Source organism: Echinops telfairi, unplaced genomic scaffold, assembly GCF_000313985.2.
Source record: "Echinops telfairi isolate 266 unplaced genomic scaffold, ASM31398v2 ScPeMD7_7400;HRSCAF=8409, whole genome shotgun sequence".
Lineage (NCBI taxonomy): Eukaryota > Metazoa > Chordata > Mammalia > Afrosoricida > Tenrecidae > Echinops > Echinops telfairi.
The window spans coordinates 21,146,383-21,172,954 of record NW_022111300.1 but is presented as its reverse complement, the minus strand read 5'-3'; the positions used below and the strand labels follow the sequence as shown (position 1 = coordinate 21,172,954).

The 26,572-nt window shown below is 42.2% G+C and overlaps 1 protein-coding gene across 1 annotated transcript in view; it reads right to left on the bottom strand.

Annotated features, from left to right (window-relative positions):
• Nucleotides 1-26,572, bottom strand: part of LOC101663508 (tubulin alpha chain-like) — a 147,182-nt gene that overhangs the window by 33,160 nt on the left and 87,450 nt on the right.

The following is a 26,572-nucleotide window of genomic DNA, read 5'->3' as shown; positions in this document are numbered from 1 at the left end:
GAGCCTAACAGCAAACTTCCTGGATGAATAATACATTTTTGATTTGTCACCTGAACATGCAGTTTTCACGAGTCCTCACTACTCACTACTTGATCCCCAGGTTCTGATGTCCACTGCAATGGCTATGCAGATTAAAGGGTTTATGAAGGCAGTTAACACGTAATGCCAGTGATAAATGCTCAGATTTGGGTTGCTTAACAGGATATGTTACCAAGTTCTTTCAGGTCTGCTAATAAATAATGCCCAAAGCGCATACCGGTCTGCGATAAGCCTCAGTCTGAAGGCATTCAGCTCCATTTCCATGGGTCAGCAAGCCCAACTTCTCCAATTGCATGTACCCCACTCTGCAGACCAGCCTCCTGCACGAAAACCCTCAACTCAACTTGTTCTGTGGGTCGGGAAGTCCATCAGTCTGCTCCTTTCTCCATCACCTGGGTTTTCTGATTTCCCCCTGATGTTAGAGTTATTTTCTGGATCCAGGTCACTGAGCAGGAATCTCAGGTCCAGAGGATGTGCTCCATGCCTGGCTCTTACTGGTAATGAGATCTCACCCCCTGCTTCTCAAAGGGCTCACTTTCCATGCAGCAGGATGGCCCTACAGGGAATCCTGTGGATACTTAATCAGAGGTGAACCCTATGACTCTCTCTCTGACTTCTTACCAGACAGATGGAGGGAAAAGGTCTTCCGGTAGGAGTTTGAGACTTCGGCTCGAAAGGCCACATTAAATCATCCACTGTCCCTGTGATGGCCATGTTTTTATCTCCTACCACCAACCATTCCTTTCTATTAGCACATATTCTGCTAAGGAGCCTGACAGGGTTGCAAAGAAGTGGTGAGTTCAAGGATGTACCATCCTTACAATCCTATAACACAGAGAAACAGAACAAGAGCACTAGAGAGACATCCGTGAAACAGGCCTATTTCAGATTTGTGATATTGAAATGGTATTAAAAATGCACAAAAAGGATAAATACACGAATATAAACAAGAACCGTGGAATATGAAAAATTCTTAGAAAACATCTTGTCTTGTCAACCTATTTCCTTTACTTTTCTTCAAAACAAAATATAATTCCATAGGAAATTCCCCTTACACCGGACATTCTTTTGGATTCTTTTTGGATTTCTATGAAGCCTGTGGCTTCTTTCTACAGGAAAAATCCAAACTGAGTAATTACTCACATCTACTTTCACTACTAGGTCTTAGAGAAGGGAGTGATTTCACCTGAACCATGGAACTGTTTACCTTAGAACAAGATAATTTCCAAAATGCTCTACTTTAACAAAATCCCTAAAGGACAAAGAAAAAATCTGTGTCCTCACAATTCTTTTTCAATACTTATAAACCGAAGATTTCACCATTCAATCTAGTAAGGAGAGATCACATTTAGAATAGTGTAAACTAGACCCCGATGAACTCCACAAATCAAACAGAAGGAGATACAAGAGCAGCCGAGGGCAGAAGGAAGGATGAAACCTGGCAGAAAGAAAAGTAGCAACAGCAAGTGCGGTGAAAGACAGAGAGCGGGAGCCATGGAGAAGTAATGACAACAGAAGAAAACATCTCTTCCTCGGTCATTCAGCACAACCCCCTGTGGGTGTGCTGGGGGGGACCAGAAGAAGCAAGCTCTGTGGATCTCCCTGCGCTTCTCAGGACCCTGATCATTTGAAGAGTATAGTAAATATGCACTCTGTCTTGGCTCCCTGTTCTTGAGGAGTGCAGCAGCCTCGGGGTTGAGAGAGAAAGAGGTCCACTTGAATTTTCATAACATACCTGCCTTCCATAGGCACCACAAAGCTGACATCAAGTTGGATTTCTTTCCAAAAAATTTATTTCCTTGGATATGTATCCAATTTAACTGTTCCCCTTTTTAGGACCTCAAGGAAAGGAATAAAGTGTGATACTTAAGCTCTGTGGCAATTTGGCTGGATGAGGATTCTCAATGGTTTGGCAGTGAAGATGTAGCAATCTTCTCATAAAAAGATCTCCATGGGACTGTAGACTGCTTCCAAAATAAGTGGACACTGTGGAAAAGCTTACTTGCTTTTTGCCAAGTTGGGATCCTGTATCTACCTTCTGGTTCTTTAGACGTGAATCTGTAACCTGCTGTATTACTTGCTGATTCTGGGCATTGTCAGTAGCCTATTTTGCCGATTTATTTTGGATTCATTCATCTCTGCAGCCAGAAGCCTTCCATCTGACCTACTGACACCGCGGCTATGTGAGTCAGGAGAAGTCTCCAGCTTCAGGCCTATGGATTTGGACCTTGCTTGCTTCAACAGCTGTGTGAGCAATTTCCTTGACATACATGTGTCCAGAGGTGTACATTTATAAGTAAGCTTTATGGTTTTGCTTTTCTAGAGATGCTCGCCTAAGACAAAGAGCTGGTGAGTTTTAGAAATGTAGCTTTCATCCATTCTATGTGATAATGCATCTATTATGTGCAGCTCTAGTATGTCCCAAACTCACTTACTCTCAAGTACCAGGCTCTAAGCATCAGCGACTGAATTTGGTCCTCTGTCTGACACAAATGGCCAGGCTGACACTGTTTCCCAGAATATACTTTTTTCCCTTTGAAATTCTGAGAAATGCATACAGCTTAAAAGAAATCCTCTCGTATCTACACAAAGTTTTAAAAATGATAATTTTTCTGCAAGTCACTGACAAATTGAAAAGCATGGATTCTTTGCATACCAACCACCCAAGAAAACTACTCCGCTCTTCCCAAATCCAGCAATGGATATCAGTTACTCAAAAAACAGTTCATAAATTAACCTACTGCTATCTCTTTAAACAGGCTACTTATAATAGGAGTCAAACGAAACCCCACCAAGCTTCAGCAGGAGAGTGGTTTTTCTGTTTGTTTTGTAAGTGAGCTAATTTTCCAGAGATTAAATCTCAAGACTGGAAAAATTTCATTATTGGTCTTAGGTCAAAAAGCAAAAGCTCAGTAATTTTTCATGGTAAATGTGAACGGTAGTTATGGCATGTTGCTTCTAGCACGTCAAAATAAGAATGTAGTATTTTCAGTTCAGAAAAAATATGAGTGTGAGTACAGCAGTAAAAAATGAAAATTGATATTTTTACAAGGCTATTTTCATACAAATGCTTCATAGAGCACACCAATGTACTACAGAGTTCTACTGATTGCTGTTGTTTTGCAAGCAGGTCACCCTTTGAGCTTGTCAAACAACGAATAGGCCATCTGGTTCCAACAGTGATATTGTTGTAGCATCTCAAAGATGAACAACAGGCAGAGGATACAGGAAAGCAAAAATCAGGAGCATCCATGGGCATAATTACTTGACATTTTAACACACGCCAACGACACGGTCATCCACCCAAAGCCCTGGAGGGCCTGGTTGTTGACACAAACACAGACATCAACCAGCAAGTTCAAAACGCAGACTTTTCAGTCTGCGTCCAAGATACCACACACCATCGGAAAAGAATTATTCCCTGTAAGTCTCCATCTGAAAAATGGAAAGCATGATCATAAAATACGACCATTTAGACTTTATCACTAGATGATTTGTCGATATATTTACCACACTAAAGGTAAAATGTCAAAGGCAACGGTGTTGCAATTTGAGTCTGAGACATTCAGCCTGCTTTCCTTGTTTCTTCCTGCACAGTGGGACTGATCGGGCTGCCTGACTCACCTAGCAGGAAGACCTGAAAATCCATTTCCAAACATCTGACCAGGAAAAAATGCACGATCACATCAGACTATTATCCAGTGTTGGACAATGGCCATCCCCCTTGGTTGGACGACCCTCAAAATAAGTAGTGGACACAACAGTGAACTTGATCATACTACTGATTGTGAAGATGGTGCAGGATGGGACAATATTTCTTTCCCTCATATCAGGATTCCCCCTGAGTCGGAGTCAACTCCATCGCAATGAACAAGAGCTAGCTCACCAGGTGTGGTGAGGACACACTGGCAGAGCAGGTAGAAACGCTGCATTGAGTGTGAGGTGCACTTTAAATGTGAAATATTACAGCACATGGGGTTTCCAAACGTTCAAGAAACAATGAAGTGAGAGGACCCCGGAAATCTTTCATGAACTTTTGGAAACCCCTTTGTATAGTCATGCATGATATAGAGCAGTGGTCCTCAACCTTCCTCAAGCCATGACCCTTTCGTACAGTTCCTCATGTTGTGGTGACCCCCAACCATAACATTATTTTTGTTGCTACTTCATCACTGTCATTTTGCTACTGCTATGAATCATAATGTACATATCTGACATGCAGGATTTCTTTCCATTGTTACAAATGGAACAGAATGAAAGCATAGTGATTAATCCCAAAAACAATATGTAATTCTATATTGTGAAATATTTATTTCTAATTACAAATAAATGAAACTTTGTCTCGCAGTTTGGGTAGCATGGGTAACAGTCTTCATGCCAGGTAGGCGTATCTGCACATGGGCAGAGCCGCCTGGAGACGGATAGAGGAATGGTGTCTCGGTTCCTAAGACTATCAGAAATATGGGTTTCCCGATGGTCTTAGGTGAGCCCTGTGAAAAGGTCATTCGACCCCACGACCCACAGGTTGAGAACCACTGCTATAGAGGGTCTGACAGAGGTTGTTTTTATTTTCTTCCTACTTAGATGGAAACCATGCTTACAAAGCATCTGAAGCAATTCATCTACTTTTTAGTAATCATAGAGCTCCTCATTTTCAAGCTTCCCACCTGCGCAAGTAGAATTGATCACAGGTCACATTCAAGTGGACTTTAAATGTGTACATCGGTTTGCCTCAGTTGCAAGCCGAGTCCTACTTCGGTTGCAAGTAGAGTCATCTTCTGAAATTTGCAGAAAAATAAATGAAATTTAGCGCTCGTTGTATCAAATTAGTAAAATGTAAGAGAAAAATAGTCACGCTAGAAAAACCTCCAAAGGTAATTAATGTGGTTGCATGCAGTGACTCTCCTACGTCACAGGTCTTTTTCTTTTTTTAACTGATGAGGCTACTCCGTGAGCTTGCAAGTGCGAACTGTTAGAAGAGGCCTGGCATCCCCTTCAGGGACGCGTGATTTGGGATCTGAGGTCTGTAACCAGTTACTATACAAGCGCCACTAAATGAGGCCAAATGTTAATTCGTTCACTTGCATGTTTTAATTAAGGGCTGAGAGCTCATTCCTCCTGACTCTTAGTTTGTAAACTCAGCCTTTCTGTTCAAGAATCTGTCTCCTGCAAAGAACAGACACAAGGGATGACTATGCATGGGGCCACAGCAGGCAGACATGCGTGCTCTGTTCCTGGGCCCTCCACTCACACCCATCTGCTCCCATGGCAAGGTGCCCACTGGTACATTGGCGCCTCTTACTTGGGCAGGGTTGTCAGCCTTCCGAGGGTCTGCGTGTGGGTACACTGTGGTAAGCACTAGCTTTCCGCATGGAGCCTTCCACCCAACATGCATATGGGACTGTTTGCCCTTGGCCACACTTGTTGGCTCTCATGTGTCCAAAACCAAATGCTCCGTGCATGAAAAAAGGAGGGCAGACTCACACCTGTCAGGCTCAGGACACACAGAACACAGGCAACACGTCCTGTAGGAGATGACTCGCTGTGGACAAGGAGCCATGGTAGGAGGCGGAGAGCAAACAATCCATTTTGTACATTATTTGTGTGCAAAGTAAGATAAAACATTAGCCTGAGGGTCCCAAAGTGAGATTTTTATTGTCCTGCATATACATATGATCTGCTTTCTCATCTGGGTCTATAAAAGCCTGGGAGAGGCAGTCAGTGCACGGGGACTACTTTCCTGTCTGTGGGGACTCTGAGGATCTGGGGGAGCGTGTCTTTATCACACCCTCCCTGCCATCGAGTCTACTTTGCCTCCGAGTGGCCCGATAGGATAATATAGAACTGCCACTGTGGGTTTCCAAGGGAACGGAAGGCCTCCTCTTTCTCCCCTGAAAGCAAACAGTGGGTGCCTACACTGACCTTGTGGTTAGCAGCCCGGCGAGTTGAGCACTCTACCACACAGAGTTCTCTCCAAACTGAACTCTGGGAGCACCGGCGTAAAGGGCAGGAGGTAAATTCTCTGGGCGCTTCGGTGGTTGGGTCATACTGAAGCATACAAATGACACGTCTGTGGTGAGGACTGACTGTTCGAGGAATGGCTCTGTGCTTTATAAATATTAAAGAGCAGCAACAAAAGGCAAACAAGAGGGTGTGTAAAATGACTCACACTCATCACAACATATGGCAGCTGCATTACAGAAACGGCATGCATGTCAGAGGAGTGGGAATCCAAGGCAGTGCAATGAGAGTACCCGAAAGGGTGACAACTACTCTATTTACTCTTCATTCATTCATTCATTCCATTTTTTTTTTTCACTCCAAATATATTAAGCCATCAAAACTATGTCCTGGGGAAAGACCAAGGAGCGCTGATGGGGTAGGGGTTCCAGGTCCGGCTGCTAACATCCAGGCCAGCATGCTGAAGCCACCAGACACGCTGCCGGAGCAAGAGGCTTTCTGCTCTGGTACGAATTTCGTTCCCATCCGACACTCAGAGGGGCAGTTTCACTTGCCCCACAGGTTCGGTATGACCTGAAATCAGCTCAATAGCAATGAATTCGGAGTTTTTCTTCGGAGGAATGTTGAAATCAACAAGCACCTTTAAATATCTTCTGTTCTATAGCTTAGATTCTAGTGGGCAGGGATCTAATAAATAAACATCCAAACAGATGTAAGATTCAAGGTCAACGGACAGTACTAAAGGCAAGGAAGAAAAGCGAAGTATGGGCAAGGGTTGGACGGTGACAGGGGTGGGAGTTTAGGTAGATGAGGCAGACAAGGCTCATGGGGGGCAAAATTTGAGCAGCAACCTGTGTGTACTGACAGACTGAGCCATGGGAGGCTGGGTGGGTGGGTGGTAGGTCTCGGGAGCAAGCAGAGCAAAGGCCCAAGGTGGCCATCTCTTGTTCTCTTGTCGTATTCAGGGAACCCCAGGGAAGCAGAGGGAGGGCGGGCAAGGAGCTGAGAGATCTTAGCTGAGGTGAGAGAGAGAGGCTGGGCCAGATCTGAAAGGATTTGTACCTCGTGCTTGGTGAGGCCATCATGGACTTTCAACCTACATGTGATAGAGAATGGCAGAAGGTTTTCGGCAGATGAAATCCCGGATGGGCCATGAGAGACGAAAGTAGAAGCAGGTAATTCCAGCCAGTCAATTACCAAAAATAGCACAGACAAGAAGGTAACCTGATGGGATGGACGTTCTCTTGGTGTAGCAGGTGACCAGAGGGACAGGTAGGTTCGAGGGCACAGTTGGTAGACCTTGTTGATGGAATCGTTATGGGGAATGGGCAACGAGGACAGGAACAGCAGCCAGGTGTGGGCGTGAGCAACAGGCACCTGTGAATGGCTGGGAAGGAGCATGCATCAGGGAAGGAGGTAATCAAGGGTTCTCTGAAATATCAAGGAGGCAATTATAAATACTTCCTTTGGTAAAATGGAAATTATGTCATCTCTAAAGTTCTAACTTCTATCATCAGAAATTAAAGGCAAAACACTAAGAGCAACTTGTGCCTTGTATTGTTATTGATTACTACCCAACTGACACCACCTCTTTTTTTGCTTAAATTTTATTTTGCTTTTAAATACAGTTTTATAATGTGTTCAGTAAACGTTTACTGAGTAGTGAGGTATTCATTTAACAACTCCTATACGACTTGTTCAGTGACATTGGTTACATGTACTTATTATGTATAATCCTAAATGCAGTAAATTAAAAATGGACTAAAGGGGAAAAATAATAAAATGTTCCATGTGGCCCTAACTGAAGCTGCAATAACTCACTTTCTGACACATGCTGTCTGTGGGCTGAGCTTTTCAGATCACTGGTCAACGGGCTGAAACCATCCGTTAACTCTAGATTGTTCCGCCAGGAAAGAGCTTGGTCAGTGTGAAGAGGGTCACTCAGGAAGGGTAAGGATTGTCTTGGAGGTCTACCCAGGCAGCGCTCCCACTCTGACCTGGAGAGTGTTAACTCTAGGAACGGTAGGCGAGGTTTGCTTTACGCAGTAACTGTCCAGACGAGAAATGGCAAGGCAACAACAATGACTCTGCCTACGATCTCACAAATGCTCCTCACCCAGGAAGCTTGAAAAACAAGATTATAAGGATCCCCTTAAGATCTGCTGACTCAGAATCTCCATGAAGGAAGACCCAGGATAAAACAAACAAACAAGCAAACAAACAAAACACCATCGCACTGCAAACTACTCAACACCAACTCATAGGGGCCCTCTAGGACAGGGTAGAACTGCCCCTGGGTGTTTCTGAGACGGTCACTCTTGACATGTGTAGAAAGCCCAGTCTTTCTCCTGCAGAACTGGCTAGTGATTTCCAATTGCTGACCCTGCAGTAGGCAGCCCAGCTCAACCACTACACCACCAGTACTCAGGATATGCACGATCAAAGTCCCAGAATATGTTCTTAAAAAGCCTTCCCTGGGTAATTACAAATTTGAAACCACTGTTCTTTGATATAAAGTTCTCTCTTACATATATGAGCGTCTCTAGATTTGTTTCTTTATTCTACTCAGAGTAGCACAGTATCTCCTCAGGTATACTATGAAACATTTCAGAAACTATTTTCTGTTAATTTAAAGGTCTTTACTACCTAACAGCATCTCATACATGGTATCCTCTAAAAAACAAAGCAAAAAACCTGTGTTTAATAAAAGAGGCAATATCAAAATCAAAGTATTTTTGATAGAACAATTTCATGTGCATAGGACAAAACATATATTAAAAAGCATCAAAATCCCTAAATCTCAGATCACATACTGAAATCAACTGAAAATGGATCAATAAAATAAATGTAATATTTTTTAAACTTGTAGAAAAAAATAGAAATCTTCAGGATATGACACGATAAAAATTCTTAAATTCAACACCAAGATCCCAAACTGTACACAGAAAAATGGATAAATTGGACCTCATCAGATTAAAATTTTTATTCTGTTAAAGACACCGTAAGAGGCTCAGAAGACAAGCTACAAGCTGGGAGAGTATATATGCCGTCCACATATCCAATATATCGTATAAGTAGAGCTCTCTCGAAATTCAACAGTAACGAACAATCGCATAAACTATAAATTATTCATTTTTAATAGGAAAAAACACAAGAGACCTATCACAGAGAAAGATCTAGAGGTGTAAATAGACAGGTGAAAGGATGTTAACATCATTACCATTTGGGGAATGCAAAATAAAACCGCACTGCGATTTCACTATACACCTGGCAGAATGGTTAAGATGAAACATCGATAATACCAAATGCCAATGAGGATGTAGACAAACTTTATCTTTCGTACACGGGGGATGTGGATGCAAAAGGGTGGAGCCAGTATGAAAGCTATTTGGCAGTTTTGTGTAAAACTAAACCGCCAACGATTGCACTCATCTATTTATCCCACAGAAATTAAAACATATACTTATATATATGCAAGCACCTATACATGAAGATTCAGAGGACCTGTACTTGTAATAGCTGCAAATTAGAATAACGACAAGTAACAAAAACAGATTTCATTCTGATTCATGACTGGTGAAAGTAACAGCAGTATATACGTATCATGGCAGACTAGTCAATAAAAGAATGAACGATGCAAGGACAGAGCATTGTCAACAGATCACAAAGTAATTATCTTGAGGGGAAAGAAGCACCTCAAAAGGCTACAGCATGATTCCATTCATACAACATTTGGAAATGACCAAACTACAGAGATGAAGCGCAGACTAGTTTTTGCCAAGGGTTAAAGATGGGAGTTGGGGGAGGGAAGGGGAAGAGGAGTGAGGTGATCCCGACTATAAGACTATAAAGGACACTGCTAGCGATCTTCATGGTGGTAGACCTGCCCTTTCTGTTGACTCTGTTGATCTTTTGGTGTGTGTATGTGCGTGTGTGCACGTGTAGGTTTTCAACAAATTTCCAAAAATTAAGTTCCTTTTACACTGTAGTAGTTTTTCTAGAGAAACATCCGTCAGAACAATAGATGGCTAATGTTCAGTGGCGAAAAACCACGTTAATAAGCGAATTAATGAGGCCGTATCAGTGAGAAACTCTCATGCAGGCTTCCGCTGCGTAGGCAGCTAAGGCTTGAGGAGCACACGCTCCGTATGGCAACCAGCAACCAGCAGGACCAAAGCACCCATTTGTCCAACCAAAGATTAGACTGAAGGGAGACTCTTCTCTCCCCAGAGAGTTTACCCTTTAACAAGGCGAACCTGCTGACAACAGAAATGGGAAAATCCTGCTTGGAATGGATTAGTTAGCGCTGATCTCAGCAGAGAGGGTTTGGGTGGAGGGAGTTGAACCGGCTGTCTTGTAGTATTTTGAGCAAAGATTCAGAAAGGAAGAAAGCACAGGGACACGGGTCTACCCCAATATCGAGAACTAATCAAACCGCTAAAGGCTTAATCGACCCCTAAGCTCATCAAGACCAGGGTCACCCCCTCCAGTGCATGAGTCTACACACTATCGTGCGTGGTGTCAGTTGAGGCTGACTGGCTGAGTGGCCACACTTTTGCACATCTTCCTTTCAGTTAGAGATCTTGGGGTCGTCAGTAAGAGATCTGAGGGTGCTTGATGTTTAAGTCATTTATATTTTTAATAAAGTCGCTATGATTCACCCTGGACTCAAAGCTCCTATATTAGTAGCCGTCTGTAGCATCAACATCACCTAGCAACATTTTAGAAACATAAATCCACAACTTTGACCTATTTTTTAAAATACTTTTACTGGGGGCTCTTATATCTCTTATCACATTCCATACTTACATTCCTCTAATGTGTCAAGCGCATTTACACATATGCCGCTATCAACATTTTCCAAGAATTCTCTTCCTACTTGAGCCCCTGGTATCAGCTCCCCACGAACTCTTGATAAGTTAAAGATTATTTTTTCCATATCTTACATCGTCCTTTGTCACCCCTCACCCACTTTTCTGTTATTTGTCCCCCTAGGAGGGAGTCTTAGGTTGAGCTTTGTGATCAAGTCCACCTTTCTCCCCCCACCCTCCCCTAATCCTCCTGGTATCCCTACTCTCCTTGTTGGTCCTGAGGGGTTTATCTACATCCTGGATTCCCTGTGTTGTGGGCTCTTATCTATAGCAGTAGGCATGCTCTGGTCTAATCTGATTTGTAAGGTAGAATTAAGGTCATGATAGTGGGGTGAAGGAAGCGCCAAAGAGCTAGAGGAAAGTTGTGTGTTTCATCGGTGCTATACTGCACCCTGGTTTCTATATGTTCTCTCTTTGGCTTGAGGAGTTCTGACGATACAATGATTATGTGGTGGGCTGTTCACTGGAAGGTCAGCAGTTGGAAACTACCAGCTGCTCCTTGGGAGAAAGATGAGACTTTCCACTCTGGTACAGAGTTACTCAATGGTAGTGAGATTTTTAGGTTTGGTGGGGGGGGGGTGATGTGGGATTTGGAGAAAGGTAATATAACCAGAGATGGTTTTCTGAACAATGGAAATTGATCTTTCATCCTTAGAAGGTGCTGTGAGAACTCAAAGCAAACTTTACCAGTCCTTAAAGATCCACTCTGGGGTGACTTCTGGCCACTGGAATCTCTATCCTAATATGGACCAGGTTTTGTTTCTTTAAGTTCTTTAAAGGCATGTCAATCTCTCACGTGCAGAGTCCTGACTCTCACACACAGTGTTGTGGGCAAAGAACTTGGGGTTTGGGAGTAACTACGTGGTACTCAAGTGCCAGTTCCATTATGTACTAAATGTTTTATCTTTGACAAATCACATATTTTAAGGATACAAGAGTAAGGAATTACCAATGTACGTGGTTGCTAAGAGGAAGAAATGAGACCCCATGTGTTAAATGTATTTGCAGGTTGTATTTCATTGCACAAATGTTCATTGTTTCACCCCAAAAAGGCTACATTCTGTGCAGACTCTTGCAGTGGAGCTCAGGACTTGACGTTTGCTACCTCTCACTGCTGTCCTGTATTCTCTTACACTATACATGTGCCTAGAGACCCGGAACTCATGCTTAGATTCTCACCACGGGGATTCGAGATGGGTCGCAAGTGACAGTTAATGGTATCTTGCTACTTGCTCATGCAGTTGTGATTCGTTTGGTCAAGAAAGATATTGCCACATACCCCCTGACAGCTTCTTACTGTCTAAGAATTTCTACATATTTTCTCATGTTTCTCACACTTCATACGATACAATTTTGCCATTTTAATGACTTGTTGGGTAACTAACTGTTTCCCTTCTTCATTGCATCTCTAGAGTAGAATGGAAGCTCCCTCAGGACAAGGGCGTCTGATCTGCTGTTCTGCATGGTGCTAGCACACAGCAGGTCCAGTCTCCAAATGAGCACTGACAAATGAATACCTGCCTCTTTCTCTAGTCCCATACCGAGCCAGCAGATGACAGCTTACAGCAGACTGATGGCTTCTCTAATGAGACTTTAGTGATAATCATTCAATTGTCAGCTCAGCATCTAGCAGAGCCATGGTAGTCTTTCACGTGCTGCTAAAGAACCATAATGTTACCAATAAAATTCTATTTTTATTTTGTACCTGAACTCTCCCACAGTGTCTTCCTCTTCTACAGAAAGGCTGGCATACTTTTCTTATACCATGAACTCCTTCATTTGTAACTACTCTACGTCAAGTTCATGCTTAGCATATGTTTTAGCCTCAAGCTTAGTGTTTGCCTTATGGACTTCCATTGATCTCAACCAGAGATTTCTGGGCTCATGGACACTGAGATTGGTATAAAGAATGGAGCTCTCAATAATGCCCATGTTAGCAGCTGAAAGAGAAGAAAGACAAGAGACTGCTGGAGAATGGACTGAGATCTAAAAGCTAGGCCTTGGAGAAGTCATGGCTATCAAAAACAGTGCTACTGATACTTCACCACCAGTCGTAAGCAGCTATTAAGGTTTTCCATGAATATTGAGAATCATGTAAATAAACTTGAATCACTATAGTCCTCTTGATTATAACTGTCGTCACATCTTAGGCAAAACCAGTATCAGTTTTCTACGCTGGCTGGTTAATTTGCAATCCAAACGCACTGGTTAGTCGAAAATATATTTTTCTTTTCACAAATATACTGACTCTGGTAAACCACAACTTATGATCTGCAAGCATATTTAAACATTATGACTGAGTACTTTTCATGCTAGCAATCGTCATTTTTGGTGGATAGGCATCCACTTCAGGATATCACTTACTCTCCTTACCAAGGGTTCTAAAGTTTCCTAATGCCAGCAGATTAAGCACCTCTCATAAATACCTTTTGACCATTATTAACAATAATACCACAGTGCAGTTAAGGTTCACTCTGTGATTTAGGAGTCTCAGAGTGTTAGCCTATGAATCACACAGAGGTTGTGTTTTTAGTCTGCTGGGCTCACTTTAGGAAACGGTACATTGGCGCATGTGGAAGGGTTTTCCGAGCCTACTCTTGGAAGATATTTGTTTCACAGGTAAGAAGACCAGGTTCTTTCCCTGCCTCAGTAAGAGTTACACTTCAGCAATAGCAAAGAAGCTGGCAGGCAGCTCGTAGCAAACCAACTGAGAAAAACAGAGAACCAGAAATATAACTTACTGGTGTGTACCTGCCACTTTTGAGACTAATCAGAACACTTAGAAATACCCCCATTTCTTGTGAGGTAAGTTATTGAAACGTAAGTTAAAAAGATGAACTATAACATTTGGGGGTGGAAGTAACTGATGGAGTGTTAATACTAGGGGTATATAATCCATTGCCCCAAATGTACAGCACAGTCTACAAAACACACAGTGGAAGCCGATGGTGGTTTGGGGACTAAGGAATTATAGAAGGATCCAGCCAACTGACCTAATGGGCAAGTTGGCAGTGTGTGTGCTTAGCAACCACTTCAGAATTACAACGCAGATGTTCGTGAGGGAAATGCCGCAGAAATGCAATCCTTCAACATGCTTCTTGCAAACAATCAGAAACGTGCTTGGATCAATCTATCAAGGACAAGCCAATTTCATGTAACTATTCCAAAACAGGTAACCCTGGAAATCAGCTGTTCAAAATGGCCAGCAGCTCTGAGGGAGAGAGACCATGCTTTCTGCTCCTATGAAGAGTTACAGTCTTGTAAACCCACACGGGGTGGCTATGAATCAGTATTAACTTGAAGGCAGTGAGTCTGGTTTATTATTTTTACTTATCAGGAGTTTGGGTGGTACAAAGAATTAAAAACTCAAACTATTCATAGAAAGGTTGGCAGTTTGGAATCCACAGGGAGAAAGGCCTGGTGATCTATTTGCAAAAGATCACATCCCAGAAAGCATAGCACAGCGATTCTCATTTGCAGGCACAGAAACTCCATGAGTCAGACTGACTGACTGTCAGCTGGTTTAATTTTCTATGTGTTATTGCTTATAGATTCATATATTGTGCAACTCCAAGTGAGAAGAAACAACCACAAATATCTATTCATCATCATAATATGGAATGTCTAAAGTCTGAATCCGGAAAACAGGAAATTATCAAAATTGAAATAACCATCTGTATCCTAGGCATTGACTCAATGGCAGTGAGTTTTTTGAGGGGCATTAGGAAGCTGAAATGGAATGGTATTGGCTATTTTGAATCCAACAATCATATGGTTTACTCTGCCAGAAATAATTAACTCAAGAGGAATGGTAGCCCACTCATTTTCAAAATGACATTTCAAGATTTATCTTGAAGTACAAAGCTGTCTTTGATGGGATAGTATTTATATTCCTACAAGGAAATCAAATACAGCAACTATTTTGAATTGACACACCCAACACTAAAGGGTGCATATGGATTCATGAAGAAATTGAGGAACTCTACCAACTTCTTTAATCTGAAATTGAGCAAACATGCAACATTTGGAGACAAAGAGGAATGAACAGTGGTTGACAAACTGGGCCATGGTGTTAATAAAGATGCTGCAGGTTCCATGTTGGAACTTTGTAAGATGAGTGGCTTCTTCACTGAAAATACCTTTTCTCAGAAACATGAACAGCGCCTGTCCACGTGGACCTCCCCGGTGGGAATGCCCAGGAATCGCACTGACGACACCTGTGTGAAGAGACCACGGCTAGACCAATGTCAGCAGCCAGAATGCGGCTGGGCTGACTGTAGACCAGACCATCAACTGCTCATGGGTAAGCCAAGGTTGCAGTTAAAGAACATGAAATAGATACACGAGAAGAGAAATACAACCTTGAGTACATCTCACCTGAATTTTATGACTGTGTTAAGAATCGATTTGATGCATCGAACGCTGATGACAGGAGACGTTATGTGCTGTGGGATGACATTAAGGATATCATACATGAAAACAGTGAAAGACCATCCACAAGACAGAAAAGAAAGGAAACATCAAAGCCGATGTCAGAAGATACAGATGGGAGAAAGATGAAGTAAAATAGTTGAACAGGCCATTTCAAAGAGCATCTAGAGACGACAAAGCCCACATTAGTGTGCAGTAGGCACGACCCAGACTGGGAAAGCCAAATCGGAGGAACACACTTAGCAAATTTCAAGCTGAAAGAAATGAAGACAAATTTGAAGCCTATAGTTGCAATGGTGAAGGATAATCTGGACAAACTACTGAAGTTGTCAAGGATTTCACCTTGCTTGTATCTACAGTCATCGATCATAGAAGCAGCAGTCAAGACAACATATAATTCTTATATTGGGCAAATCTTCTTCTGCACAGGACTTCTTCGAAGTGTTGAAGAGCAAAGATGTCCTTCTGAGTAGTGAGATGCGTCTTATCCAAGCCTCTGTACTTTCAATGGCCTCATGTGCTGGTGACCGTTGGCTGGTGAAGGAGGAAGTCAAGAATAACTGCATTTGAACGCGGGGGCTAGTGCAGAGTACTGGAAGGCCATGGGCTGCCAGAAGAACAAACAAATCTGTCCTGGAAGAAGTACCGCCAGGATGCTCTCTGAAGGCTAGGCTGGTGAGGCTTCTTCCCACAGACTTTAGACATGTTATCAGGAGAGACCGGTCTTGGCAATAGGGCATCATGCTTAGTCAAGTGGGAGGCAGCGAACAAGAGGAAGTTCAACACAACGGTTTGACATAATTCAGTGCTTCTCCACCTTCCTGATGCTGTGACCCTTTCATACAGTTCCTCCTGTGGTGGTGACCCTCCAACCATAAAATTATTTTCATTGCTTCTTCATCACTGTGATTTTGTTTTGAATCAGATGACTCCTGTGAAAGGGTCATTGGACCCCCAAAGGGGTCATGACCCACAGGTTGAGAACCGCTGGCATAATGGTTGCAACACAGGGCTCAAAGGATTGTGAAAGTGGCACAGGGCTGGACAGTGTTTCTTTGTCTTGTAGATGAGGTGGCACAAAACAACAACGTGGTCTATGGGCATTTATGACTATTTTTATAGAGCTGCGATAAAATTTAAAAACCACTATTTCAAAGGAGAATCTAATTTTGTAGATCCATCATTTAAACACAGCTATGAAGAGATGACTTTAACAAAGCACACAGTTTTGACGAAAGGATCACTTGCCACCACCCAATAGCTGCTCGTCCTAACGCTACATGACTGGGAAGGATCCGATCCACATGGACAGCGGTTTGGGCATTCCTTCTTCTTCTCCACCTATGGCCACCCATGTTGCGCCCCTCCTGGCTGCTTACTCTCCACAGCAGAGCCCAGGCACTCCAGGGTTATCCACTAGCAGGTCTCTCTTTACTCAAACCTGAGTCACAGGTTTGGGAATTACAGTGTCCCCCTAGGTAGTTCTGTGATAATGACGTGTCACTTAGCTTCTCTCCTGCTATTTTCTTCTCATATATCAAGTTAACAATATTGTCAAATGGGTATTGAGAGGATTAAATGAGATAAAACATGTAAAGTGTTAGGGGAGAGTTCCTGGCGATAGTAAGCCTTTAGTATATATACATATGTTCCTTAGTCTGACTCTACATCCCAAGAGCAAATGTCTGATGATAAAATTCTTCCCAAGGAGATCTGCCGACATAGCAAGAATGCCCTAGACATGCTGGTCTGAGTGACGGCTATAATTCTCACTGCGCAAAAGCAAATTGGCATTCTTATTTATAGCTGTCTCTATAATCCTGATCCATGTGCCCATGGCCTTGAGAAGATCTGGTTTCTGAATTCATAAAGGAGGACCAATCCCTGCATTGGAATGTGTATTCACTCATTTGAATAAAGATTCACTGAACTCTTCTATGTCACCCCAATCTCTACCCTGACCTTCACATTTCTACATCCCCCCTCTCTACAGAACACAGACTGTGCTGTTGGCAGTGGTACAGTGACTTGTACCACTGAAAGTGATATGTCGAAGCCTGAGCTCCTGTAACATTGTTTTGAAATAGACTCTTTGATGACGTTATTAGTTCAATAACCAAGAGGATCTACTGGAGGAGAGTGGGCCCTACCCAAATATGACTCCTGTGCTTCCATATAGAGGCACATGAGGGAAGGCCGGGCCTCCACAAGCGCACAGAGCATTTTAGGGAATCACCAGAAGCAAGGGATAGGCAAGAGACCTGTTTGCTTCGATCGCCCAGGGAGAGTGAAGCCCTGAGGACAACTTGATTTGGGATGTCTGGACTCCAGAGCTAATAGAAAGCATGCCTTTTCTTTTAAGTCACTTCATTGATGTCGCTTTGTGAAAACAGTAGGGAACTAGTTAGGCTGCATGTTCGAATCACACCCAGTGAGACATTTTGTCCTAGTTTGAAAATCTTACACAATTTTTAGCAGATTTTCCGAATCAACCAAACGCATCTATCACATCCTATACGTCGTTGAGAGACATCTACAATATGTATACTGTAGATATATGTATATATACATATCTATTATTTTGGACAGAGTTTAATGGCAAGTATCTGAGTTTAAAGAGGCAGAATTTATCTGCATATGGGAAAAACTGCTTGACATGCTTTGCGTTTATAAATAGACGCTAACACTCTAGATAGAACTCTGCCCCGTGCACACAGAAGACATTGCGTGTGTACCTTTCCTTTCTGGGTTCCCCTTTCCTCGCCCCTCGCTATTGTGGGTGGGTTATTTGTCTTCATATGTAAACCTTACCTAAGCAGTTGGGTGGTGATGAAGGGACGATGCTTTAAAAATGCCAACCAAGTAACTGCTTTGAGAACAGCGAAGCATGACTCGTGTTGCCAGGACTTGGGCCTCTGTTGTATAAAGGACGCTGCTGTGTGAGAGAGAACAGCTGCTGCGCCGTGGAAAAGTCTGCTCCTAAAGGGGTGGCTCCTCCCACCTGCCCAAATGGTGTTTTTAACAAACATTGTATAATGAAGGTTTGGAAAAGTCTTATCCCCCAAACACCGCAGGGACACAACCCTTTAAAAACCCAAGCAAAATGAGTCACGTAGAGAAACCATCAGGTTGAATGCCCAAAGGAAACAGAAGGAATGTGGGAAAAAAGAAAACAAAAAACTGGGGGAGGAATATTGAGAGGATAGAAGAATAATATTTCCTTAAACCAAGAGTGTGTGTCATCGTAAACACAGATGAACTGCGCACAAACCGTTCCCCTAGTTTGCTCGCGATCACGACACCTTTAAAAAGAGCACATTGGGCATAAGTCTATATACAACTGGCATTTCGGATCTACTGAAACGAAACGCTTCAGCTACAATCTCTATATAGTGAAATGAGAAAAAGCTAAAATGTTAGAAACCAGAAGCAGTGGCTACTAAGGGAAGTCAGCTCTATTCTGCTCTCTAAGGTCAGTGAATTGCTAATAGGTCAGAGTAAATAACATGCAGCGACATAAGACACTGTCCTTAAGTAAAATAGAGGGAAAAGACCCACAAAATTCTACGTACTCAAATTTCCATCTATTCCAATTTTGCTACAGTCAAAAACCTTTTAAACTTTTCACTTTGACTTCGTGCTTTGTCTTTTCCCATATTGGGGCTTACAACTGTACCCCAATTACTGATGCTCTCTTCAGAATCGCAGCTTCTCCATCCTCCATACCATCATGCATCCAAGATTGTTTTTAATCTCACAGGACTCCAGAGAAAAATGCTGGAGGAGTAGCCACTGCCTGCCTGGTGATGGAGCTGATGGGGTATGACACTGATGAGTCTGGACATTTGCATATGCATCTGTCTCTAACAATATGATGTGACGAACTCTCCTAAGAGGCATATTCTTCGCGTGATTCCGAGACACTCCCACCCTCGCCTCCAAATAGCTTCCTGACTGCTGTCAGCTCTGGAAAAGGACATGAAATAACTAGAAAACCATGACTGTCGTACCAGGCACCTATGAGGTGCAAAGGTCTCTGGGTGATGTACTTTGCCTTCCGTAACTACCTAAAGGTTGGCTGTTTGGATTCACCCACTGGGGCCACCGAAGGGAGCCCTGGACATCTGCATGCAGAAAGGAGACAGCCAGGAATGCCCCACCGAGCAGTGGCCAGGAGTCAGAACTGGTTTGATGGCACCAGGTGTGGTGTGCTGATCCTGAAGGCAGAACTCAGTTTCCCCACAGAGTCAGACCTAGAACTGTTAGGACCATTTGAGTTACGGAAGCAGAAGTGATGTTGCAAATTATTCACATGCATTTTATCAAAGTTTGGGGGAATGCATTTTAATTTCTTCCCTTACTGAAAAAATAGTTACGATGAAGGTCCAGTTAAAGGCAGTGAACACACTTTGCGAAAACCTAAGCTGATGGGTCCATGCTCTCAGCAGGAATTGCGCCTATTCTCTGGTTGGCAGGATGGCTGTCGTACAATGGCTTCAAGCTGGGGTGTACTTCAGGATCACAGAGGAGGCTTGCTTGAGAAGACCCAGAGATTTTTAGTCGGGGTCTGCAGTGCAGTCTGAGAATCCGTATTCACCCAGAGCTCCCAGGCTGTGCTGATGCTGCTGCCCTGATGACCCCATGGTGAGACCCTCTGGTCCAGTCCCGTGAGATGCCCAGGGTTAGCTATGATGGACATGCACTGATCCAGCTTTTCATAAAATGTCTCTCTATTCCATTGTGCTTTGGGCTCTCCTCCTGTCAATCCAGTCATTTCTCAGCATATTGGTTTCAAGCAGGAAACTCTAAGCTCCATCATTTATAGACTGGACCTCAATAATTCCATTTATTTTTTTGTGTACAATTTTCTGTCAAAGAAAGTAGCATGGTTGCTGGTAGGTTCTCTACATTTAAAGTTTCAGCGGGGAGTTTTATGTTCACTGTTTTCTTCCTAGCTTAGCAACATCTCCTCACACCCATTCTGCTTCCGGCCTACTTTTCAGATGGACGTCTTCCGGAGGAGAAAGGACGCCTAGTGAGTAAGGGCTGGGAGGGGACAGCGCCAGCTCCCTGAGAGAAATCACAAGTCTGTGAGAATAAGGGGAGCCTCCAACCTCCCTAAAGCCTGAAATACGGACTGCCCAGGCGAGGGGCACAACCTGCTTGCAGGAACCTGAGTATCGCTGTGCACTACAGAGAGCTCAGCAATCCCATCTGCAGTCGTCCTGCAAGAACTCCTACCTCCCAGTGACCTCTGAGCAGCCAACCTCAGAACAGCAGTAACCCTCTGCGAGTCATTCTCTGAGAATCCGCACTGGGCTATTTTGCCATGGCCAGCGTGCAGTAAAAGATATATAGTTCAGACTTCTGCTTCTGCGAATATGGAGTAGATAAACTTTTCTCTATTCCTCTTGCCAAGTACAGCTAAAAATCCTAGACATTGTGCAAAAAATTATCAGGAGACTGAAAGGCAGAATGATAGGAATGGCACAGCTAAATACGGAGAGAATAAACTACAAAAAACCAAACAAACCGATAATGCCCTCACTAGGCTGAAAAATGACTGTCAAAGCCATCCAGGTCCCAATTCCAGGATCTCTGTGTCCTGGTTAGTCAGTGGGCTGCTAACTGCAAATCAATGCAGGGGTGCAAACCCAGCAGCCCCTCTGACAGAGGAAAATAAGGCTTTCTGCTGCCATAGACATGTACCGTCTTGAAAATCATGTAAAGGGTGGCTAGGAGGTGGACTCCACTGTACACACTGGGTTGGCAAGTTTTTAACCCCTGGAAGGAGCTCTGGGTGTGTATTGTTTAATCTTGAGTGTTAACTGAAAGTTTGGCAGTTCAAGCCTACCTAGCCATCAAGATTGGCAGTTCAAGCCCACCTAGCCATCGGGCAGCAGATAAGGCCTGATCATCTTGCTCCCATAAATATTACAACTTAGAAAGCCTTATGCGATCGTTCTACCCTGTCACTGGGATCCCAATCTAATGGCACTACCAACAACACCGCCTGGAGGAGTGAATGCCTCCTGCCATGACAAGAAGAACTTTGTAGGTGTGATCAAGAAAAAGGATTTTGAGATGGAGAGACTGTCTCCGTCTCCTTTAGCAGAGGAGGGCAGAAGAAGGGTTGAAGCCGTAGGAAATGGGCTGATGGAGTCAGCAGGTTGGAGTGACATGAGAACCAGGTCAAGGAACACAGGTGACCTTGGGAAGGTGGGAAAGTGAATGAAACTGATTCTTCCTTAGCATCTCCGGATGAACCAGGCCTGCTGACACTTTTACTTTAGCTAGTGACACTGATTTTGAACTTCCAGTTTCCAGAACTGAAGAGAATGCTTTGTGGGTTCTTGTACGAGATCAAGTGCATGGCTATCTGTTCAGCAGTCATAGGAAACCAGTGTGGCTTTTGACCAAAGATTTAGCCTCTTCGCCATGGAAGACTCGGGAGCAGAGGGATAATGGGCGGGACTGGAAGATACTCCAAGGTCCTGGATGAAACTTGCCCACATTTTTCATAAGACATAAACCTATAGAGTAAAGAGCTGAGTAAAACTAAAACCCGGATGGAAAATACCTCGACGGATCCAAACTATGAGACGTCATCGTCAAACTTATCAAAAGTACAGACAACAGCCAGAATGCAATGACTCCTTAATTATAGGAGAAAGACAATAGGAGTGACTGTGGATTTCTCATCAGAAACACAGCAAACCAGAAAGAAACCACACAGTTCTCAAGTGCTTAAAGGAAACAACAACAAAACAACTATTGTCCTAAAACCCTATGTCCTGCGAGAACATTCTGTAAAAATGATGGAAAAGTTAAAACATTCTGATAGAGGGGAACAAAGATAACGTGTCCTCACCAAATTTACTCTGCAAATAGTGCTAGAGTAATTTCCCCAAACGGTTCAAATGAAGCATTAATGTTGCAAGATATCAAGAAAGAAGAAAAAACTGATAAGCAAAAAAATCTGGTAAAAGCAAATGGATTTTTTCTCTTCTTCAATTTTCTAAACGGTATTTAACAATTAAATAAAAAAAGATAACACTGTCTAATGCAGTTCTAAATACATGTGAAGGAAATATTTAAGACATATGTGTTAGAAACAGGGACAGAAAAGAAAGATAACATCTCCACACTTCAGATGGATGAAATGGCAGCAGCAGTGAACTGACATAAACTATGCATATAGGATGTAATATCTAGAATGACCACTAAAAGAACTACATAAAATATACACCATTATTATAGATAAATGAAAGTGGAATTCTAAAACAACTCAAGTAACTGACAGGAGGACAAGTAAGGAACCTAAAATGAGAGAACAAACAAAAATAAGTAAAATGGCAGATGAAAGTGCAATAATTAAATGAAATGTAAATGATATGAATTCAAATGAAAACATGGAGGCTAACAAAATATACACTAAAACATAACGCAACAACATTCTAGTTATTAGGAACTTACTTAAAACAATGACATAAGCATTGAAAGAAAAGGATGAGCCTTAATAAAAGGAAAGAAAGTATATCTCTCTTGATATCAGTTAAAGTAGGTTTCGGAACAAACAAAATTGGCATCCTCCAGTTAGTGTTACCCAGCCCAATAACTCATGGTATCACCCCACCCCTCCTGATGGAACTGCTGTTTTTCCAGAAGATATAGAAGGATAACTATTGCTTGTTATCAGCTTTAATCATAGACTAATAGATGACAAATACAGCTGCAAAATACTTACTTTTAATATTTCTAAGATTCTATGAACAGTAACAACAAGTATTTGATATTTGAGAAATAGATTTGATATCATCTTTCTACATGTGTTTCAATATGATTAGCTACAATGCAGGTTGTCAGGAGAGGCCAGTCCCTGGAAAAGGACGTCCCGCTCGGTGAAGTAGAGGGGCAGTGGAAACAAGAAAGACCCCTGACAAGATCGTGGACAGAGAGGCTGCAGTGTGAGGCTAGCAGGGGACTGGGCAGGGTTTTGTTCAGTTGTCTGCAAGGTCGCTATGGGTGAGAACCAACCAGACGGCACCTAAACTAACTAACTAACTAACTAACTAACCACATTATTACATGGAAGCCTTCTTTGGTTTCCCTTTAACTCTTTCCGCATTCTCACAAAAGTCACTGATACAGGTTCACAAATACTGGTTACTACCAAATGTTAGCGAAAACACTGTACATGTGACAAAGTCAGCAACTATCAAGAACTAGTATAACAAACGTAACACGTGCTTGAAACCATGTGATTGGAAGCATCATTGTCATTAGGTAATCATGACAATTCTGCCCAGAGCAGATACAAAGTTCAGACTAGACTAACATAAAGTTTAGTCTTGCAAACATATTGAAACATGTAAGTTGGGTTTATGGAAAACGTGGGGCTATGGGGGCTATAACTAACTACAGATGCATTTTATTTAAAATAATAAGTTTCTACTTAAAAAGTGCAAAGAACTTTTAGACAATCCTTTTGCTGTCACTTCCTCTGAGATGCCACCCTGTGTAGTTTGTATACTACCACTTCCCGACCTACCTGGTGGCGCCACTGACAGAGAGGACTGTTACTTAATGGTAAAAAAGCTCACAACCAAGAATATGTAGAAGCCCTAACCATGTACGTGCCAAACAACAAAGCTGCAAAACACGCAAAGCCACACTGACAGAAATGAAAGGAGAAAGAGGCCAAGTCCACAAATATAATTGGAGACTTCACAACCTCGCTGAAGAATCAAGAGAAAGAAAAAAAGAACAGTAACAAAATAAGTAAAGAAATAGAGGAAATCAACAGCGCCATCAAAGAACATGATCTAATAGACATTTATATAGCACTCCACCCCCAAAGATCACAATATACATGATCTTACACGTGTCCATGAGTAGACCATATCCTAGTCGATATCAGAAATGAAAACCAAGTTCAAAGCATGTGTTCACTGCCCTTCCGGATATCAAAGCATAAATGGGCATTTTCAAGCACTCTGTAATTAAATTTCACCCTCCAAATAATCCATGTCAAAGAGGAAATATCAAGAGAGAGTTTTAAAAAATACATAGAAATGAATCAAAATTAAAATACAACATATCAAACTCCATGGGACACTGCTACAACAGAAAAATGCATAGCGCTAAGAGCATGTAGAAAAGAGAACTTTTAATCATCTGCACTCCAATTCAAGAATATAGGAAACGATGAACAAAACCGCCCCAAAGCAAGAAGGAAGGAAGAAATACATATAAGAGCAGGAGCCAGTAAGATGAAACTCAGGACAGTCGAGAAAGTAAGTGAAATGAGCATCTATTTTAGAAGATCAATAAAATGAACAAATCTCTCTAAAACTAAGAAAGGAATGAAAAGCTAACTCGCCTAGACAAGGAATGAAACAAGAAATACTACTTGAAACAGGCATTAACAAGGTCACAGGAATATTATGAACAGTGCACACAAATGCGTTTGACAATATAGATGAAATGCAACAATTCTTCAAAATCAACAATCAGGACTCATCCAAATTGAAATGATTCTATAAATAGTTCTGTAAACATTAAAGGAATTGAAATTGGGACTAAAATTTTTTTCAAAGATGTCTCCCAGTTCATATGGTTTCATTGGATGATTCTCCTAAGCATTTAAAGGCAAAATAGCTTAAATTCTGCACAAGTTATCTCAGAAAATAGAAGAGAAGGGGACACATTCTATTGCGTTTTCAGAACCTAGTACTACCCTGTTACCAAGATCAAAGGCAGGACAAACAATAAATTACAAACCAATATTTTATATCAAGATATAAGTAAAAACCATTAAGAAATTAATGGAAAATATGAGGACAAGTCACCAAGTATTGTTACAATATAACAGAAATTTTCATTTAAAAGATCAAATATGAAGTTATTGTTTCTTGATATAACCTCCATTTAGGTCAATACACTACTAAGGTGATGTTTTAATCTCTGAAATATATTTCTTCTCTTCAATTCCCACCATACCATGTCAAGACAGCAGTCTGGAATCTTTAATGTTTTTGTTAGGTGACGTTGAGCAGGTTCTGAACCACAGAGACCTTAAGCTCAACAAAGCAAGACAGTGCCAGGTCCTGCGCCACCCTCACAATCGGTCTTGTACTTGAGCCCATCGTTGCAGCCACGGCATCAATCATCTCTTGAAGAGCCTGCCTTTTCTCACAGCCCGCCCGCCTTCCCAAGCATGAGGGACTGGTCTCTCCTGATACCATGTCCAAACGTATGTAAGACAAAGTCTCACCATCCTTCCTTGAGAAGCTAAAATTGTTCTTTTTAAATGTTCTCTGTGTTTGACAATAGAAATAAGCCCGACAGGGCAAGATCAGGGATGTAGGATGGATAGAGTAACATTTCACCCACAAAATTCTTACAGGGAAGCCTTGAACAATAAGTAGTGCATTGTTGTGAAGAGAAAAATAAATGTCTTGCCAAAATTTTCCTGATCCTTTGCTCACCAGAGTGTTCTCGGTTTTCTTAAAATTTATTCACAATAAATTCTCCCAATCATTCTATATCCTCAAAGAATATCCATCATGATTATCATTTTGGAATCCCCCCAAACAGTTGTCATAACATTCTGAGCTGACCACTCTTCTTCGAATTTAACCAACCAGTCACAGTTTTGACCAACCATTTTTATAAAGCACCTTAACAGGCGGAGACAGAGTATTACTTAGAGAACTTGTCAGCAGCTATCCACTGATTACAGAGAAAGATCTCTGTATGTTTGAATAGAATTTGTTTAAAATGCATAAATCCATGCATGCATAAACTGGAATCCTAGTACCCTGTTTCCCTGAAAATAAGACAGTGTCTTATAATAGTTTTTGCTCCCAAAGCTGCCCTAGGTCTTATTTCAGGGGAGGTCTTACTTTTCCATGAAGAAGAATATGGTACACATTTATTGTTTATTGTTTTGTTAAAAGAGACCTTGCACTTCCTGTCTGCTCTGGCTGCACTGTGGCCAACAGTGATCTGTGTGGAGGCGCCCACCACTATGGTCCAGAATTATGGTAGCTTCAGGGGGCCTTATTTTGGGGAAGGCCTTATTTTCGGGGGATGTCTTACTTTCTGGGAAACACGGTAGTAACATTTTTGGATTTCCCTTTATATATCCAGTAACATGTACAAAAATCTCTGTCTTGTTTTTTATGCATGTTGTCTCCGCAGGCCTGTCTGGATAGGACAGGCTGGATGAACAATCTGGAGGAGAAAACAACGGGACTGACAGTTCC